The 19633-nt window shown below is 38.6% G+C and overlaps 1 non-coding gene across 1 annotated transcript; it reads left to right on the forward strand.

Moving 5' to 3' along the window:
• Positions 1–18741: 18741 nt before the first annotated feature.
• On the forward strand, positions 18742–18847 carry LOC140858945 (small nucleolar RNA R71). The gene has a single exon (XR_012142349.1). It is a non-coding gene; the product is annotated as a small nucleolar RNA R71 (small nucleolar RNA).
• The last annotated feature ends 786 nt before the right edge of the window (positions 18848–19633 follow it).

Genomic DNA, 19633 nt, shown 5'->3' on the forward strand with positions numbered 1-19633 from the left:
CTAGGATGGCAAGGGTGTGGGTAAAGGAGAGTAAGGTGAAGAGATAGAGGATCATCATTTCATCTTGGCAATACAAATTGAGTCTTCAATGGAAGATTCAGATTTCAACAACCTAGTCTCACTTGCTGGCAACATCATTGGTGCTATCTTCAACATTGGAGAAAGAGAAGACGTAGGGGAAGGAAAAAAATTTTAAGCCGTAGGGCACTATCAATGATGAAGAGGGGGACGGTAGTGAGGAAGGATACTTTGGAGGAGGTTGGCCAATAGAAGAAGCAATAGTTGCCAATGGCAACATCAGATTTAGAGAAGTCATTATCAAGATTGCTGACGTAGATGAGGTGGAGAAAAATACCATAGCAATAGAGGGAGGATGAAGAGGGGGTCCGATAGTAGAGGCAGAAGAGGGAATAGACTATAAAATCATAGTTAGCAAAGGCAATAATACAATAGGTGCAACCAAAGAAGGCATGATAAAAGGAGAAGAGGAGGGAGTTGAGTAGTACCTTCTAAAGAAGTGAGGGAAAGAAATTCTAAGAGATTATCATCTTTTGAGCCAATCTATTAATAGTGTCAGGGACCAAATGAACGATTGAACCACATTGACAAAAAAATAATGGAGAGTTAATTAAAAATTTTTGATGATCGAACCACATTGACATTAAAAAAAATTGAGGGTCAATTGAAAATTTTTAAACTATTCAAGTCTAAGTATTTCTCATCATGGTTAAAAGGATGCGACTATATTTTTTTCTTATATGGGAAGATCATACCAAAAACATCATAAAGATTTTAGATGTATTGTAGAAAAATTAATTGACGTTGAATTCTAAAAAATACAAGATCAGGAAATAGTCTCTAGTCTACCTAGGCTTCATAGTAGATGGACGAGAACTGAAAATTGATCCATAGAAGATTACAGTCGGTTAAAAATTAGCCTAAGCTAGAATAGTGATTCAAATATAAAGTTTTATATCAATGTGCTAGCATGTTAAATGTATCAAATATTTTTTCTATGATTACAACACCCTTACATGGCCAAATAAAAGCCAATCAAAGTTTGAATGGCCTATGAACCACTAAGAAATTTTTCAACATCTAAAGAGAAATATCTATAAGGCATTACCAGCAATCCTCATGCCGAATGGAAGACTAATAATGTATTATTTGGAGATATTCTATGAGGTAGAACTGAATTATCTAATATATGACAAAGAGCTATATGTCATGTACCAAGCTATGAAGCATTGGCATTACTAATTGATGAATAAAAAGATCACCGTGCACAAAGATCACAGGCCACTTCAATTCCTTGTCACATAATCTAAGTTGTAGCAAGCTCAATACATAAAGTGGATATCTTATCTATAATAACTTAGTGATTGAATACAAGAATGGGGTTTGAATAGATTAGGATACTTTTCTTCCATTATTTTAGATCAAGATAGCCATTTTTTTGAGTAATTTCTAGAGATCCTTATGGGAATGATAGATATCAAATTGAAAAGAAACACTATCTTCTATCCACAGACTAGTGGATTAATGGACGTCAAGAATCAAACATCATTGCACCTCTTTTAGGGCTACAATTCTAGATATCTAAAGACTTAGAATAATATCTTTTTTCTATTTGCCTATGATCGAACCGTTGAAAATAGTGTCCCAAAGTCAATCGTCAGTCTGTTGACGGTTGTGCTCTTTCTTGTATTAGTATATAAATTATAAATTAATAAAAGTTATTTTGATATTTTTCATCACAAATTGTTTCATCTTCTAATGAACTCCTGTGTTGTGGTGAAGTCCTTAGGACTATTTAGACTCGACAAATGAAGATTTATCGTTTAGTCCTTAAATCTGTTCGCGACCAAATGATACGTTGTTACCAAGGACAATAACGTTTATCGAGCATAGATCGTTGTCTGCCATATGGATTGGTTGTCCTCTTAACCAAAGAGTATAGGGACACTGGTATGGCATACAGGTGAGATGTAAGGGTACATCTGTACTGAATGTGACTGACTCCGAAGCTTTTTCTGCTGTCAAGATTTGCTCCGATGGGATATGGGTATAACTGTCCCTCTGACCTGAGACTGCCATAGTGACTTGCAAGCAACTCACTGCACTTAGGCACTGGACTACCTAAATTTCTAATTTGGTGATGGAAGGCAGTTGGGTGTAGTCAAGTACTTGACTTGTCGGTGCGTGTGTCAAGATGGGATTGACCACTCCAGTTCAGGAGCTGTGTAAAGTCATGTTTCAATTTAGCAAAATTTTGGCCAGGATAGTCCTAGTGAGGAGTCACAAGACTGTTTGAGTTGAGCATGATTCGGATGATCTGATCAGGATTGACAGTTTAACCCTGAGTCGTCCTATACATAGGGGTCAAAAGGGATGAATTATACAGTAACCATATTCACGTAGATTTTGAATGTTACGATTGCGACTATTCGACCTATCCAGATGTCGGGTATCATTGCTAGATGATCACTTCGATTAGTACAAGAATTGATTTCGGTGCTACCAGATTAAGTTCAAACCTGCGGGGTCACACACATTAGAGGTTCCTATCTGATCTGATGGCTGGTGAAGAGTCCCACTGGACTGGGACTCTTCGACCAAGAGTCCTAATACTTGGAGACTCTGAGTCCTACGTGTCTGAGACTCTATGATCGAGAATCAAAATTCTCTGATCATGAGTTCCACATATTTTGGGTACCGGGGTCAAGAGTCCCACTGGTTTGGGACTCTTCGATCAGGATTTCATATCGATAGACTTTGATGCTCGATTGCCCATCGAATTTGGACTCAGTATTTATGAGAGGTTTAATTAGTGATTTGATTACTAATTAACTCAATTTGATTGAGTAATTATTTTTGGATCAAGTCCAATTGAATTAGATTCAGTTGGGTTTGACCCGATTAGGTTAAGAGTTGACCTAATCGCCAAGATGGTTTGGTCCCTGATCTGATCAAGGGTTGGACTTAGTCAATTCTTGATTTGATTAGGATTTTATTGAGTCTAATTAAGCCTAATTATGTTGGGTTTAACTTAGTCTAATTGTGCCTAACCTATTTTGATAAAGTTGGTTCAATTAGATTGGTTTAAAATTTCAAACCATCTTTGACTTATCTCCCTGCGCCACCTCACTCACCTGTGCCTATTTGAATTCATGAAAAACAAGTTCTCATGAATTTTTTCCCATGCAGAAGCCTTCCCACGCCCCTCCCTTGTGCGCTATTTGAGTGGATAAAGATTGATTAGTTGGCCATTCAAATTCAAATGATGTTTGAATTTGAATGAGCAACTAATCCCATGCGCCACCTTATCCACTTGTGCGCCACTTGCTCTACACGAGAAAAAAAAATTCTCGTGTAAACTCTCCACGCACAAAGAACCCACGCCCCCTTCTTCTCATGCCAAGAGTGAATAAAGATTGGTTGGTTGGCATTTGAATTCAAATTCGATTTGAATTCAAGTGAGCAACCACCTAGCTTTATCCTCTTATGCGGTGAAAATGCTGTAAAGATACGGTCTTGCACCGTTTTAAAAAGAAAGAGAAGGTGGGGCATGCGTAGATCTGATCCGAGAGAGAAAGGGTGGCGTGAGAAAGGCCTTCTACATGAAAAAAGAAAAGAAAAGAAAAGAAAAGAAGAGAGAAAGGGTGCAGGGTCTTTTGTGAGTACCCTAGAGTTTCTGCCTAGGGTTCGAAAAGTGAGAAGGTGAGCTACGAGTGTCGTGAGCCCACCAAACTTCAGGAGGAGCTTCATCAATCTCTCAAGTTCCTTTACTGATGATCCAGAGTATTCGAAGAGTCGGCAGACACCGATTGAAGGAGTTTGATCAGCATCGGCCATCGAAAGGATTCTGCAACGAACTAGCATTCGTGAGGAGCCGATCAGATTGGGAGCTTCGTGTGGATGATCCGTGGAGGTCAGACATACTGTGTGGCTGTATTGTAATGATCAGACTTTTTCAACGATGATCAGACTGTAGCGATCGACTATCTGCATGAAGGTAATGTGTTCTGAACACATAACAGTAAAACGTTTACTGTACAAGTTTAAATTTTAAATTTAAATACATGCTATATATATTATATTTAGATCCTTGTGTAGGGTTAATACATGTTAATTAATTAGATTAATTAATAATTTTCACCGTAAAATTATAATTTTGAAAAAGTTTTAAAATTATCGTTTTACCCCTGCACAGAAATTCACTTCAAATGGTATCAGAGCAGGTTCTAAAATATGATATACATTTGCATGCGTAGATTAAGTAGTAATCTAAAAATTTAAATTTAAAATTTAAAATTTAAAATTTAAATTTTGAAATTGGTATATTTAGATATACTTGATCCAAGTAGCAAGTAGTCTAATTGGGTTGGTTGCCATAGTCGTCCGATCATAGGAGAAAAGTAGGATTTAAAGGCCCTCTCCTCCCATTAGATGGGGTTCTCCTATGGCAGTAAGGGTGCCGAGCGATTATATCCCATGCAGACGAAGCAGCGAAATGACTTAATTGTGAAGGTTCAATTATAAAATTTATCATGAATGTGTTAGATTAGATCTAAAGAAATATTCATGATTTATTTTGATTGAGTTATTTTCTGTTATGTAATTAACAATAGGATTGCTGTTTATGAAATGTGCTGATCCGTTTGTAAAATGAGTCAACACATTTGGTGAACAGAAAATAAAATCTTTCAAATTTGAAAATTATTTTTGAAATGCTAAATCCTGACCCATCAGCCTAAATACTTAATTAAAAGAATTAAGTGTTGTCTAGTTGGTCTAGAATTATGAATTAAGACCTAAGACAATTGCATAAACTTGTGGGTCAATTGGTTAGATGGATTAGGTCCATAATTGGGTTAGACCTAAGGTTAGCTTAAAGAAATAGACTAAATTAGAGTAATTGGTCAAATCTAATCAAAAATTGAATTAGATTAGGTCAAGGACACTCTAGACTCAACTCCAATAGTTGTAGTTGAATGGGTCCATGTCTTTAACTAGACCAAGATGGACTTAATTCAAGGCTACGCGATGAAATCCTATTTACTAAGTTGTTCAAACTAAAACTAATGAATCGGTTGGTGTCTAAGGTAAGTTCGGCAGTCTGACCAGTGGTTTTTAACTGGGAGCTACTCGTATTGATTCGATCTCTGACGAGTTAATGGCATATCCCTTCCACTAATCTCACTTACCTGGCCAACCTGGTGAGTTAGGTTTTGATTAGATCACTTGGTGATTAGGGCTCACCCATGTCATTAGGTAAATCAGTGTGACTGATTTAGGTGCTACTAATATCAGTTTTAATTAAATCATTTTTAAATCTGACTTGATGAAGTCAATGGGAGGATTAAAATTGACTAGTTAATTTCTTCTCTTCTATCCTTTAATAAAATCCTCAAAAATTATTAGGTCCCTAAAAATGATTAAGTTATAGTGATAACTAAGTCATAGCCTCCCATTAAGTGAGTGATAATGAGTCCATTAGTTTAATAATCACTGGAGGCCCAAAGGCCTGGTGCTTATTGACTAATGGAATTATCATTCATAATATGATCATTTGGTTGAGTCTTTCTGATGGTGGTCAGGTTGGCCGGTCAAAGTCAGGCCTGATCATTTATTGGTCAGATTCACTAAATCAAGTCATATTAATGGTTGGACCTAACCAGATCTTTTCAGTGGAGGCCAAAGCCTACTGATTAGGTTCCGGGGCAAAATCAATTACTAGAAGTTGTTTAGAGAAACAACTGGTTATGAACCTACCCATAGATGCACATGGGTTGACCAGCCAAAGTTGGGCTCGTGTGTAATCTGTGTGAATTCTAGTACCCACTAAGGAATTAAAGTAATTTTTTGAATTGGAGGTTGAGGCTACCAGTTCGTAAAAATACTGGGAGAAACTTTAGACTAAAGTCCAAGTCTTTAGTATTAATAATTTATGTACTAATAAAGGTCTAGTTTTTCTTTATGTAGCTATGGCCACTACCCTGTCGCTCCGGTCATTATTAGATAATGACAAGCTCATGGGACCTAATTTCGATAGCTGGTATCGAAAATTAAAAATCATCCTTGAGCATGAGCGGATCCTTTATGTAGTAATAGATCCAGCACCTAAGGAGCCAGCTCCGAACGCTAGAGGGACGGTCCGAGATACTTACCAGAAGTGGCTCAACGACCGCACCATCGTTCGGTGCATAATACTGGCGGCAATGAATGATGAGTTTAGCCGCAGGTTCGAGAACACCCAGCCGCAGGAGATGCTTCAAATATTGAACGACTCCTTTGGCATACCTAACGACGTTGAAAGGCACAAAACTAGTTGTACCATTTTCAATGCTCGAATGAGGGATGAGGCCTCAGTCACTGATCATATACTGTACATGATCGAAATGATTGAGTGCCTAAGTAAACTGAACTTTCTCTTGCACGAGCAGCTCGGTAAGGATGCGATCCTTAATTCTTTGCCCAAGTCCTTCCTCTCCTTCCTTACTCATTTTCGGATGATAAAATCTACAGTGAACTACCACGGCTTGTTGGGGTTGCTACAGAACTTTGAGAAGGACCACCAGCTCCATAAAGAGTCGGTGAATGTTGTGGGAGGATCTTCTTCTGGTCGTCGACCCTTTAAGAAAGGAAAGAAAAACAAGAAGAAGAAGAATAAGAAGGTGCAGCCACATACTGGGACGTCTGCATAGGGTCAGACCAAGAAGCGCAAGCCCGATCAGAGCCAGGCAAAGTACTTCTTTTGCAAGAAGCAGGGGCACTGGAAGAAGAACTGTCCTCTATACATTGCCTCCCTAGATCCGAACAGACCGAAGAAGAAGTAAGGTAGTTATATGATAACACCTTGCAACTTTTTCATTTGTGATACTACTGTCTGGGTATTGGATACTGAAAGCCCTTATCATATCTGTAATTCGATGCAGGGTCTGCAGGTCAGTAGGAGATTTGATGAAGACGAGAGATTTCTGAACATTGGAGATGGAAGCAAAGTTCCAGTTCTAGCTTTAAGAATTATGAACCTTGTAATCAACTCTCGTAATGTAATTCTGAGTGAATGTCACTATTGTCCAAATTTTTTATTAAATATTATTTCTGTAGGCCTTTTGGCTATGTACAGTTATGAATTTTTAATAAAAAAAAACGTTTGCAATATCATTTTGAATGGTGTTACAATATTTATTGGATAACTAAATAATAGAATTTACTTACTATCACAGCCTGTTAATATGGTTCAAACCTTCGGTAAACATTCTAGAATGGATAATATGTCAGAAGTCTACCTTGGCACTGTAGGCTAGGTCATATCAATAAGAACAGGATAAACAGGTTGGCTCAAGGAGAAATTCTTGAAGTTGGTGATTGTGAATCACTTTCAACCTGTGAGTCTTGTCTTCTTGGAAAGATGACCAAATCACCTTTTACTGAAAAAGGTGAGCGAGCCAGTGAACTCTTGGGTCTGGTACATTCTGATGTATGTGGACCTATGAGCTCAAGTATAAGAGGTGGATATTTCTACTTCATAACCTTCACAGACGACCTATCGAGGTATGGGTATGTCTACTTAATGAAGTATAAGTCGGAGTCGTTTGAAATGTTCAAACTATTCCGAAATGAGGTAGAAAAATAAACTGAAAAGTGTATTAAAACTCTTCGATCTGATCGAGGAGGTGAATACCTTTCCAATGAGTTTCTGACATATCTTGGGGAGAATGAGATTCTCTCTCAATAGACTCCTCTTGGAACACCACAGCATAATGGTGTGTCTGAAAGGAGGAATCGGATCTTGTTGGACATGATTCGATCTATGATGGGGTTTGCCGGTCTGCCGATCTTCCTTTGGGGATATGCGCTCGAATCGGCTTGTTACCTTCTAAATAGAGTTTCGAGTAAGTCTGTAACCAAAATGCCATATGAGATATGGATAAGACGTAAGCCAGTACTCTCGCACCTTAGAGTTTGGGGGTGTCCGACTTATGTTAAACGTTTAATTACGGACAAGCTTGGACCTAGGTCTGACAAGTGTTATTTCATAGGGTACCCAAAAGAGACCAAAGGGTATTATTTCTACCTAGCTGATGAGCAAAAGGTGTTTGTCAGCCTTAAGGCAATCTTTTTGGAAAAGGAGTTCCTTGGTGAAGGGACTGTTGCCTCTAAGGTCGAACTTGAGAAAGTTCGACAGGTGAAAAAATCGTCACAAGTTGCTGAACCTAAACAGGATTTGGTTAGATCAGATCCGGAGCCCATTGTTCCTGCACCCTTAAGGCGGTCTGGTAGAGTACCACGTCAACCGGATAAATACTATAGTTTCTTGGTCCGGGACGGCGATTCTGTCGAACTTAATGAAAATGATGAGGATTCGATCACCTACATGGATGTAATGCAGAGACCCGACTCTGAGAAATGGCTAGAGGCTATGAAATCTGAAATGGAGTCCATGAAGGTCAACGATGTGTGGACATTGGTTGACCCATCCGAAAGAGTAAAACCTACAGGGTGTAAGTGGGTCTTCAAGAGGAAGAGGGGTGCAGACGAAAAGGTGGAGACCTATAAAGCCCATCTGGTTGCCAAGGAATATCGTCAACGTTATGGTATAGACTATGACGAGATGTTTTCTCCTGTGGTAATACTCAAATCCATTCGGATTATGCTTGCGATAGCTGCCCATCTGGACTATAAAATCTGATAGATGGATGTGAAGATAGCTTTCCTAAACAGAGAGCTGAACGAAGAGGTGTATATGATACAACCTGAAGGATTCACATCCACAGATGAGTCTAAGGTGTGCAGGCTACAGAGGTCCATTTATAGACTTAAGCAGGCATCCTGAAGTTGGAACATACATTTTGATAGGATGATCAAAACGTATGACATCGTTAAGAATGGAGAAGAGCCCTGCATTTATAAGTGGGCTAATGGTCCAGTAGTGGTATTTCTTGTATTGTATGTGGATGACATTCTCTTAATCGAGAATGATGTCCCTGCATTACAGGGAATAAAGATTTGGCTGTCGTCACAGTTCTCCATGAAGGATCTGGGAGAAGCTTCCTACATCCTAGGGATGAGGATATATAGGGATAGATCTAAAAGGTTGCTTGGCTTATCCCAGTCCACGTATATTGATACTATGCTGAAGAGGTTCAGCATGGAGAATTCCAAGAAAGGCTATCTACCAATAGGCCATGGAATTTCTCTCTCAGAGGGATTGTCCGACAACACCTTAAGAGAGAGAGCATATGGATAGAATTTTATATGCTTCGGTAGTGGGATCTATCATGTACGCCATGATATGTACACGATCAGATGTGGCATACTCACTAGGGGTAGTGAGTAGATACCAATCTGATCCAGGGAAAAATCACTAAAAAGTTGTTAAAATCATCCTGAAGTATTTAAGAAATACTAAGGACCAGTGGCTTATTTATGGTGAATCGAATTTGAGACTTATGGGGTTTACAGACTCCAGTTTTCAGTCTGATCATGATGATAGCAAAAGTGTGTCAGGATTTATTTTTACCCTTAATGGTGGGGCTGTCTGCTGGAAGAGTTTCAAGCAGCACACTATGGTTGATTCAGTTTGCGAGGCAGAGTATGTCGCTGCATCAGATGCTGCCAAAGAAGCAGTGTGGCTGAGAAAATTTCTCACCGAGCTCGGAGTAGCACCCTCCTTGTTGGTCCAGTTCTGCTCTACTGTGACAGCTCTGGAGCCATTGCTCAGGCAAAGGAACCGAAGGCACACCAGCGGACGAAACATATTTTGCGCCGCTACCATCTTATCCGAGAAATTGTAGATAGAGATGACGTCGACCTTCAGAAGATCGACGGGAAGGAGAACCTGGCCGACCCATTCACTAAAGTCATTGTGGTGAAGGAGTTCGACGACTTCAAGTCGAAGATGGGTATTAGATACTGCACCGATTGGCTTTAGACCAAGTGGGAGATTATTGGGAATAGTGTCCCAAAGTCAATCGTCAGCCTGTTGACGGTTGTGCTCTTTCTTGTATTAGTATATGAATTATAAATTAATAAAAGTTATTTTGATATTTTTCATCATAAATTGTTTCATCTTCTAATGAACTCCTGTGTTGTGGTGAAGTCCTTAGGACTATTTAGACTCGACAAAGGAGGATTTATCGTTTAGTCCTTAAACATGTTCGTGACCAAATGATACGTTGTTACCAAGGACAACAACGTTTATCAAGCATAGGTCGTTGTCTGCCATATGGGTTGGTTGTCCTCTTAATCAAGGAGTGTGGAGACACTGGTATGGCATACAGGTGAGATGTAAGGGTACATCTGCACTGAACGTGACCGACTCCGGAGCTTTTTCTACTATCAAGATTTGCTCCGATGGGATATGGGTATAACTGTCCCTCCGACCTGAGACTGCCATAGTAACTTGCAAGCAACTCACTGCACTTAGGCACTGGACTACCTGAATTTTTAATTTAGTGATGGAAGGCAGTTGGGTATAGTCAAATACTTGACTTGTCGGTGCGTGTGTCAAGATGGGATTGACCACTCCAGTTCAGGAGCTGTGTAAAGTCATGTTTCAATTTAGCAAAACCTTGGCCAGGGTAGTCCTAGTGAGGAGTCACAAGACTGTTTGAGTTGAGCACGATTCGGATGATCTGATCAGGGTTGACAATTTAACCCTGAGTCGTCCTATACACAGGGGTCAAAAGGGATGAATTAAAAAGTAACCATATTCGCATAGGTTCTGAATGTTGCGATTGCGACTATTCGACCTATCCGGACGTCGGGTAGCATTACTAGATGGTCACTTCGATTAGTACAGAAATTGATTCCTGTGCTATCGGATTAGGTTCGAACCTGCGGGGTCACACACATTAGAGTTTTCTATCTGATCTGATGGCTGGTGAAGAGTCCCACTGGACTGAGACTCTTCGACCAAGAGTCCTAATACTTGGAGACTTTGAGTCCTACGTGTCTGAAACTCTGTGATCGAGAATCAAGATTCTCTGATCATGAGTTTCACATATTTTGGGTACCGGGGTCAAGAGTCCCACTGGTTTGGGACTCTTCGATCAGGATTTCATATCGATGGACTTTGATGCCCGATTGCCCATCAGATTTGGACTCAGTATTTATGAGAAGTTTAATTAGTGATTTGATCGCTAATTAACTCAATTTGATTGAGTAATTATTTTTGGATCAAGTCCAATTGAATTGGATTCAATTGGGTTTGATCCGATTAGGTTAAGAGTTGACCTAATCGCCAAGGTAGTTTGGTCCCTGATCTGATCAAGGGATGGACTTAGTCAATTTCTGATTTGATTAGAATTTTATTGAGCCTAATTAAGTCTAATTATGTTGGGTTTAATTTAGTCTAATTGTGCCTAACCTATTTTGATAAAGTTGGTTCAATTAGATTGGTTTAAAATTTCAAACCACCTTTGACTTATCTCTCTGCGCCACCTCACCCACCTGCGCCTATTTGAATTCATGAGAAATAAGTTCTCGTGAATTTTTTTTCATGCAGAAGCCTTCCCACACCCCTCCCTTGTGCACCATTTGAGTGGATAAAGATTGATTAGTTGGCCATTCAAATTCAAATGATGTTTGAATTTGAATGAGCAACTAATCCCATGCACCACCTTATCCACTTGTGTGCCACTTGCTCTACACGAGAAAAAAAGTTTCTCGTGTAAACTCTCCACGCACAAAGAACCCACACCCCCTTCTTCTCACGCCAAGAGTGGATAAAGATTGGTTGGTTGGCATTTGAATTCAAATTCGATTTGAATTCAAGTGAGCAACCACCTAGCTTTATCCTCTCACGAGGTGAAAATGCTGTAAAGATGCGGTCTTGCACCATTTTAAAAAGAAAGAGAAGATGGGGCATGCGTAGATCTGATTCGAGAGAGAAAGGGTGGCGTGAGAAAGGCCTTCTGCGTGAGAAAAAAAAAGAAGAGAGAAAGAGCGCAGGGTCTTTTGTGAGTACCCTAGGGTTTCTGTCTGGGGTTCAGAAAGTGAGAAGGTGAGCTACGAGTGTCGTGAGCCCACCAAACTTCAGGGAGAGCTTCATCAATCTCTCAAGTTCTTTTGCTGATGATCCAGAGCATCCGAGGAGTCAGCAGACACCGATCGAAGGAGTTCGATCAGCATCGACCATCGAAAGGATTCTGCAATGAACTAGCATTCGTGAGGAGCCGATCAAATCGGAAGCTTCGTGTGGACGATCTGTGGAGGCCAGACATACTGTGTGACTGTATTACAATGATCAAACCTTTTCGACGATGATCAGACTGCAGCGATTGACTACCTGTACGAAGGTAATGTATTCTGAACACATAACAGTAAAATATTTACTGTAGAAGTTTAAATTTTAAATTTAAATACATGCTATATATATCATATTTAGATCTTTGTGTAGGGTTAATATATGTTAATTAATTAGATTAATTAATAATTTTTACTGTAAAATTATAATTTTGAAAAAGTTTTAAAATTACTGTTTTACCCCTGTACAGAAATTTACTTCACGAACTATCCATAGTTCTGACTAGAAATTGCCTTTTGGGGTCTACTTGAGCCATTTGCCATGGTGCCATTTTGATCTAGAGTTTAAAATCGGTAGTAAGCCAAAGGCAGTAAGAAGAAGCATGACCTAACATAAGCTTAGAGGTTTTTAGGGCTCATTTTGTTCATAGAAAAAGATTATTTTTTATTAGAATATTTTTTCTATAAAGCTGATTCATGAGAACATGATACCTAGAAAAGTGATTTTGGCATGTTTGGTGGACTATGAAAAAAAGGCACATTCTAGAGTATCTTATATTTAGTTGAGTATCTATTTTTCTAGGAAAGTTTATACTTATTATGTCCTTAATAAAAGAAAAGATCTTACCTCATTCTATTCTTGGCTTTAAAGATACTTTTAGAGGGAAAAAAAAAAGATCCTAATTTCTAGTCCATAAGAAAACCAAAAACCGATGTTCCATATGGTTTTTCTTTCCTATGAAACATGAAAATTTTACTTTCATAAGAATGCCACTTTTTAATCTCTCTCTATTGAAAACTTCAATCAAACAAAGGGTTTCTTCATTTTTGCATTGACCATATTTTTCCCTCTTCTCTTCCCACAAACCAAACTCATCCTTAGAGAATATCAGAAAAGTGAATCAGGAAGTTGAGATGCAGCTACAAAATCATAACAGAAATACAAATATTGGCATGATAAACACCAATGAAGTCCAATTTTCAAGAAGATAAGCTAGTATGACTTTACTTTGGAAAGAAAAGACTAACAGGGAAAAAAAAGAAATTGAAAGCAATTCAACATGGACTCTTTAAAATATTAGGAAGAATACCTTCCTACTTAATTTGCTATCTTATAGAGAGATGTACTTTGACTTAAAGTAAATCTATTCAGTTACGCAAGACCAAGTGTGATACCCATCCCTAAATTCTTTCTTGCATGAATCTTGAGGCAAAATAAACACCCCTGATGTGTAGTCGTTGATAGCACCAAAAATAACTCTACTCACTACGTAGGTAGGATGAGTCGAGATCGTATCCTCAGAGACCTTGGGCTAAGTTGAGATTACAAAATAAAAGAAAGAAGCATTGTTTTGATTTAAAAAATAAATTATCTTAAAATTGATGTAATTAGAAAATAAAGAGCTCGAGAGTTTTGAATTAATTTGCACTAACAGAGTTGTATCTCTTTTTTTGATTAAATAGATACGATTAATCTTAGAAAAAATACCTATCTTTTCTCGACACACTCCGTACCCGTAGATCACGGCGTGTCTCCAGAAAGTACTAGGTAAATAACTTTTCTTTCCTCGACACATCCCGTACCCGTAGATCATGGTGCGTCTCCAAAAAGTAAAAGTTGTTCCTAATATTAATCTAACAGGAAAGCATAAATAAAAGCATATGAAAGAGAGCAAATAAAGAACTCATGACGATTTAAATAAAAAGCATAATCTTTATTGCATATAAAGAAATACAAGGAAGTTTAGAACAATAAACCCACTCTGTGTCGTTACAAAATTTCTTCTCCACTCCCGAAACTGCTAGCCTAGATGCTCATGAAGTAGTCCCTTTCTATTCCTCTATGCAAGGCTCTAGAAGAATTTCTGGGCTCTCCCCTCCAATGAAAGTACAAAAGCCCTTTTTATCGGTGTTAGGAGGGAGGAGTTTTACATGATTTTTTGATGTGGGACTAAAGAAAATACTAAAGACTAAAAGATGGGTGGATGAGATGAAATAATCACAAGCAGATAAAGAAAATGCAAATTCTTCCACTTGAAGTATTTCCAAGTATCATATTTTCCTTTTTAATGAGCATCTGTTCGTCTGTTCGCATTCGCCAGCAAAAACTCCCCGCACCCCGCCATGCCGCGCTTGCCCGCACACGCCTGCGCCCGCGCTCGCCCACACTCGCCCGCACTGCCCACGCCCGTGCACGCCCTGCTGCGATGTCGCACGCGCGTTAGCTGTTAGGAAGCGCTCCCTTTTTTTTTGATTATCAAAAAGAAACTTTTGATCTTTAAAATGACGTCTATATCTTTTTTGGATTCTTTGCATGGTATTTTCATTTTCTATAATACCATATGCATCTTTCTTTTATTTTAATTTTATTTTAAGTCTAATTTTCTTCAAACTTGAGTCTTTTTGATCTATGAATCAGACTCTTTGTATCGGCGATCACCTTTCCTATAAAACATAAAAAGAAGCATCAAATTCTTAATAAATAAAATAAATTAACTATAATTTTCTACTTTAAATGACTTAAATTAAGTTTTATCACACCCTCCAACTTGAATTTTGCTCGTCCTCGAGCAAAATAGATATATCAGCATTTTGTACCGACTCGGTCTTGAATCAAAAGTTAGGTTAGGCATCCTAAAAGATAGATGATACCTGATCAGACCATTAAAGAGATACTTTATTGGATTATCAATTTGACCCAATTAGTGGCTGAGTATTAACTAAAGAAATTTCAAGAGCTTTTCTTTCACCAACTCCTCACTTTACTCTTTAAATCCTCTAACTTAAGTGAGATAGATTTATTATCTTCTTGCAATTTAGTTCCCTTATTATCCACTATTTTTTTTACATTATCCACTTTTTTACGCGAACCACAACGCTTACTTAGGCGAAAGGGCCCGATTACTCAGTAGAAAATCAATATTTTTTTTTAAATAAATTTTAAGGAAAATTTTTGCATACCTCGATCTTTCCATCCAATCTCTCATGAAGTAGATTCTTTATTGAGATCAGTAAGAAGAGGGTTGTAGAATCACTCCTAAAATTTGGTCTAGTCTAAACCCTACCATTCATTAGATTTTCTTAATAATTTATTCCTCAGTATCTCTAAAATTATCTTGACCGTCAATCATTCATTGATTAGGATGCCTAATTGACTCTTAATCAAAATAAAATTAAGATACACAAAACTAATTATTTCTGGCCATACTCAAGGATTTGATTAATTTTTTTCCCCCCCCAACTTAATCTACATTGTCCTCAATGGAGTAGGAAAGCAAAGAAAATAAAAGGAGAGAGTGCACCTGGGATAATTTTACTTCGAAAGTTGAAGATAGCTTCATTGATTAATAGGCTCTTGTTCTAAATTTCTATAGCTGCAGTAAAGTAAAAAATATGAAATCATTGGGTTGCCTCCCAACAAGTGCTAAGTTTTATGTCTTCAGCCAGACGTCAAGTTTATTGACAGACTCTTCCATACAGAGCAGTCCTTTATTCTTAAAAAAAATGAAGATCAGTTAAAACAAAATAAAAGAAATTTGGGTTGCCTCCCAAAAAGCGCTAAGTTTAACGTCTTCAGTCAGACGCTAAAAAAGTGTCTATTCTATTCCTACTCGAATCTTAACATGAGTGTCGATCTCTCTTTCAGAAATAATATGTCCTAATACAATTCCTTTCCACACCATAAAATGGCTCTTTTCTCAAATTAGGACAAGATTTATCTCCATACACCGTTTAAGAACTTTGAAAAGATTATGGAGACAATCCTTAAAGGTGGTTCCAAACACAGAAAAATCATCCATAAAAACTTCAAGATATTTGTCCACCATATCCAAAAAAATGGCCAGTATGCATCGTTGAAATGTAGCGGGTGCATTGCAGAATCCGAATGGCATACGCCGAAAAGTGAAGGTGCCATAGGGGCATGTGAAGGTAGTCTTTTCTTGGTCATCCGAAAATACAGGTACTTGATTGTACCCTGAATAACCATCAAGAAAACAGAAGAAACTTTGTCCTGCTAACTGTTCTAAGATTTGATCGATGAAGGATAATGAAAAATGGTCCTTCCTAGTAACGGCATTTAGTTTTCTATAATCTATGCATACTCGCCATCCAGATGATATGCGAGAGGGAAGCAGTTCTCCTTCTTCATTCTCAACCACAATAATACTTGATTTCTTAGGTACTACTTGAGTGGGACTGACCCATTTACTATCGGATGTGGGGTAGATGATTCCAGCATCTAACCACTTTACCATCTCTTTCTTTACTACTTCACACATGTTTGGGTTCAATCTCCTTTGCATATCTCGATGGGGTTTGGCATTTTCCTCAAAATGAATATGGTGCATGCAAATGGAGGGGTCAATTCCTTTTAAATCGATAATGGACCAACCGATAGCCTCTTTGTGTTCCTTCAGAATACCAACCAATTATGCTTCCTGATTAGGGGTCAAGTCTGATGCAATGATTGCCGGGAGGGTATCATTGGGTCCTAGAAATACATACTTGAGCATAGCAGGAAGGGGTTTCAATTCTAATGTAGGTGGTGATTCTAAAGATGGAACTATTGGTGTACTGGCTAATGTGGGCAATGGCTCATACTTGATTGTCCATGGAGGAGCGATTTTATCGTGTGGTGTATCCAACAAGGTGTTAACTTCTTTCATATATCCCTTAAAGTCATACACTCCAAAGTGAGCCAAGCAAGTGTCTAAGGGGTCTGGTGCTAGAATTGTGGGTGTTGCATCTTCTATAATGTCTTCTAGTGTATCTACTTCAAAGCAACTATCCATTGATGGTCTTTGGGAAGCACCAAACACATTCAGTCTCAGTTTCTTATTCCCAAACGATACATCCATGACTCCTGTCCTACAATTAATGCATGTATTTGCCGTAGCTAGGAAGGGTCGTCCTAAGATAATGAGAATTTATCTTGGGTTGCCACTTAGATCCATATCGAGAATCAGAAAATCAACTGGAAAGTAAAACTCATCTACCTTGACCAAGACATCCTCAAGCATTCCACATAGTTTCTTAATTGATCTATCGGCTAACTGCAGTGTGACTGATGTGGGTTTCAGTTCTTCGAATCCAAAAAGTTCATACACCGAACTAGATAAAAGATTCACACTTGCCCTTAAGTCCAGAAGAGCTTTTTTAATATGATAATCTTCTATAACACAGGAAATGATGGGGGCTCCTGGGTCCTTAAGCTTTGGAGGAGTGGCATGCTGGAAGACAGAACTAGCCTGTTCAGTGAGACGTACTTTCTTTGAGATTTGTGATCTAGATTTACGTTTTTGGGTGCACAAATCTTTCAAAAATTTGGCATAAGCAGGGACCTGTTTGATTGCGTCTAAAAGGAGAAGATTAATTTGGACTTGCTTAAACAATTCCAACATCTCATCGAGTTTTTCTCCCTTCTTATCTGTAGGAATAGGGGCTTTCAGGGCATCCGAAAGTGGGGCTTTAGGCAAGTAAGATGATTCTGGGGCAGTTGGTTCATTCTCCATTTTAAGGTCCTCCTTATTCTTAGGTGATTTGACTTCGGTTAGAGGTTTAGGGTCGGTCTCATTGGTTTTACTAGTGTGTTCAATGACCTTTCTACTTCTCAAAGTCATGATTGATTTGGCATGTTCAGAAAAAGTTTCTGGGATATTAGAGCTCTCAATCACAAATTGCCCTCTTGGGTTGCTCTCGGGTTGGCTAGGTAATTTTTCTCCTTGCCTCCTACTGAATGCAGTCGCTAGTTTACCTATTTGGGTCTCTAGCTTAGCAATGGATTATGTGTGGGAGTTAAGGGTCTGAGTGTTGACTTCTAATCGTTCTAGTACTTTCAGAACTTTTTCCTCAAAAGCTGAGCTGTGACCAGTAGTAGACGGTTGAGGAATATTTTGAAATTGATGGTATGGTCCATGCCTATATGTTGGATCCTGATATTGAAGTCGAGGTACGGCAGGGCCAACCATTGGTTGTGGTCTCTAGGAAAAATTTGGATGGTTTCTCCAGTCGGGGTTATAAGTGCTCGAATATGGATCATTTCCTGGTCTGCGAGCTTGTTGGACTTGAGCTTGCTGAACCTGCTCGTGCACAAACTCAGAAAATTGAGGTACGGCTGGGCATTCACTAACAAAATGGTTCAGACTTGCACACAATATACAAACTTCTTGGATTGGGTTAGGTGGAATCGGGGATTGTCCAGTATTTAGAAGACGGTCTAATTTTTGGGACAGTTCATCTACCTTACTGTGGATATCCATGACGTTTTCAATCTGATAAACTCTACTTCTTTTTTGTTGAAGCATGGGTTGTTCTCTAGAGGTGGTAGACATATGATGTAGAAAATTCTCACTAAGTGTTTCAAAAAGCTGCCAGGCTTCATCCTCACTCTTTAGTATGAATGTCCCACCACATGATGCATCAACCATTTGTCGGTGTTTCTCCGATAGACCATCATAAAAATACTGACAAAGTTGCCATTTAGGGATAGCATGGTATGGACATTTATGAATGAGGTCCCTTAACCTTTTCCATGTCTCATGAAAAAGTTCACCCTCCAATTGGGAAAAACTAGTGATAGCTTTTCTAATTTGATTTGTTTTCCCAATTGAAAAGTATTTCTTGAGAAATTCTCTCTGAAGATGATCCCAAGTTGAAATGGTTATAGAGTTTAAGGAGTTTAACCAATGCTTGGCTTTGTCCTTAAGTGAGAAAGGGAACAGTTTCAACCTAAGAACATCATCGGAGAAGTTTTGGATTTTTACTGTGAAATAAATTTCAAGAAATTCATCCAAGTGTTTGTATGGGTCCTCGTTACTTAGTCCATAAAATGATGGCAACATTTGAATAATGCTAGACTTAATCTCATATTGGGTAGCTTCTACTGGAGGTGCTTGAATGCATGAAGAGTAGGTATACGAGAATGGAGTGAAATATTCTCTCAATGAGCGTGGAGGATTAGCCTCACCAGGTGCAGCCATGTTTCTAACTCAGATAGTCTTAAAAGTCTTTTCTAATTCTTCGTCTAATGGTTGCAAGTCGGGTTTTAGTGATCGTCGACCTAACATGCAACTAAAAGGTCTATGTAGGACTATCCTAGTCTGTTAAGGATTTTTTTTTTTAAGAGGAAAAGAGAAGAGAGAAAAGAGTTCTAAAGAAGAGATCCTAAGAAGTCCTAAAACTAATAGAAGAATTAGTTGTGGTTAGATTTTAATTACAATCAAGTTAGCACGCAGTGGACTCTCTATCCTAAAGTTATCCTAGTTCTAGACAGCTCCTAACTGTAGTTAGCCTTCAAGCCCTCCAAGTCGGAGCTTGACCAACCAACTGGCCAGGTAAGTATAAGGTTGGTGGGAGTCCCCCTGTTGCTTTCCTTAGA

The sequence above is a fragment of the Elaeis guineensis genome, chromosome 6 (genome assembly GCF_000442705.2).
Source record: "Elaeis guineensis isolate ETL-2024a chromosome 6, EG11, whole genome shotgun sequence".
In the NCBI taxonomy this organism is placed as follows: domain Eukaryota; kingdom Viridiplantae; phylum Streptophyta; class Magnoliopsida; order Arecales; family Arecaceae; genus Elaeis; species Elaeis guineensis.